Genomic DNA, 2,500 nt, shown 5'->3' with positions numbered 1-2,500 from the left:
CCTAACCCTAACCCTAACCCTAACCTAACCCTAACCCTAACCCTAACCCTAACCCTAACCCTAACCCTAACCCTAACCCTAACCCTAACCCTAACCCTAACCCTAACCCTAACCCTAACCCTAACCCTACCCTAACCCTAACCCTAACCCTAACCTAACCCTAACCCTAACCCTAACCCTAACCCTAACCCTAACCCTAACCCTAACCCTAACCCTAACCCTAACCCTAACCCTAACCCTAACCCTAACCCTAACCCTAACCCTAACCCTAACCCTAACCCTAACCCTAACCCTAACCCTAACCCTAACCCTAACCCTAACCTACCTAACCCTAACCCTAACCCTAACCCTAACCCTAACCCTAACCCTAACCCTAACCCTAACCCTAACCCTAACCCTAACCCTAACCCTAACCCTAACCCTAACCCTAACCCTAACCCTAACCCTAACCCTAACCCTAACCCTAACCCTAACCCTAACCCTAACCCTAACCCTAACCCTAACCCTAACCCTAACCCTAACCCTAACCCTAACCCTAACCCTAACCCTAACCCTAACCCTAACCCTAACCCTAACCCTAACCCTAACCCTAACCCTAACCCTAACCCTAACCCTAACCCTAACCCTAACCCTAACCCTAACCCTAACCCTAACCCTAACCCTAACCCTAACCCTAACCCTAACCCTAACCCTAACCTAACCCTAACCCCTAACCCTAACCCTAACCCTAACCCTAACCCTAACCCTAACCCTAACCCTAACCCTAACCCTAACCCTAACCCTAACCCTAACCCTAACCCTAACCCTAACCCTAACCCTAACCCTAACCCTAACCCTAACCCCTAACCCTAACCCTAACCCTAACCCTAACCCTAACCCTAACCCTAACCCTAACCCTAACCCTAACCCTAACCCTAACCCTAACCCTAACCCTAACCCTAACCCTAACCCTAACCCTAACCCTAACCCTAACCCTAACCCTAACCTAACCCTAACCCTAACCCTAACCCTAACCCTAACCCTAACCCTAACCCTAACCCTAACCCTAACCCCTAACCCTAACCCTAACCCTAACCCTAACCCTAACCCTAACCCTAACCCTAACCCTAACCCTAACCCTAACCCTAACCCTAACCCTAACCCTAACCCTAACCCTAACCCTAACCCTAACCCTAACCCCTAACCCTAACCCTAACCCTAACCCTAACCCTAACCCTAACCCTAACCCTAACCCTAACCCTAACCCTAACCCTAACCCTAACCCTAACCCTAACCCTAACCCTAACCCTAACCCTAACCCTAACCCTAACCCTAACCCTAACCCTAACCCTAACCCTAACCCTAACCCTAACCCTAACCCTAACCCTAACCCGAACCCTAACCCTAACCCTAACCTAACCCTAACCCTAACCCTAACCCTAACCCTAACCCTAACCCTAACCCTAACCCTAACCCTAACCCTAACCCTAACCCTAACCCTAACCCTAACCCTAACCCTAACCCTAACCCTAACCCTAACCCTAACCCTAACCCTAACCCTAACCCTAACCCTAACCCTAACCCTAACCCTAACCCTAACCCTAACCTAACCCTAACCCTAACCCTAACCCTAACCCTAACCCTAACCCTAACCCTAACCCTAACCCTAACCCTAACCCTAACCCTAACCCTAACCCTAACCCTAACCCTAACCCTAACCCTAACCCTAACCCTAACCCTAACCCTAACCCTAACCCTAACCCTAACCCTAACCCTAACCCTAACCCTAACCCTAACCCTAACCCTAACCCTAACCCTAACCCTAACCCTAACCCTAACCCTAACCCTAACCCTAACCCTAACCCTAACCCTAACCCTAACCCTAACCCTAACCCTAACCCTAACCCTAACCCTAACCCTAACCCTAACCCTAACCCTAACCCTAACCCTAACCTAACCCTAACCCTAACCCTAACCCTAACCCTAACCCTAACCCTAACCCTAACCCTAACCCTAACCCTAACCCTAACCCTAACCCTAACCCTAACCCTAACCCTAACCCTAACCCTAACCCTAACCCTAACCCTAACCCTAACCCTAACCCTAACCCTAACCCTAACCCTAACCCTAACCCTAACCCTAACCCTAACCCTAACCCTAACCCTAACCCTAACCCTAACCCTAACCCTAACCCTAACCCTAACCCTAACCCTAACCCTAACCCTAACCCTAACCCTAACCCTAACCCTAACCCTAACCCTAACCCTAACCCTAACCCTAACCCTAACCCTAACCCTAACCCTAACCCTACTAACCCTAACCCTAAACCCTAACCCTAACCCTAACCCTAACCCTAACCCTAACCCTAACCCTAACCCTAACCCTAACCCTAACCCTAACCCTAACCCTAACCCTAACCCTAACCCTAACCCTAACCCTAACCCTAACCCTAACCCTAACCCTAACCCTAACCCTAACCCTAACCCTAACCTAACCCTAACCCTAACCCTAACCCTAACCC

Source organism: Engystomops pustulosus, unplaced genomic scaffold, assembly GCF_040894005.1.
Source record: "Engystomops pustulosus unplaced genomic scaffold, aEngPut4.maternal MAT_SCAFFOLD_18, whole genome shotgun sequence".
NCBI classification, from domain to species: domain Eukaryota; kingdom Metazoa; phylum Chordata; class Amphibia; order Anura; family Leptodactylidae; genus Engystomops; species Engystomops pustulosus.
Note: the sequence above shows the minus strand (reverse complement) of the source record.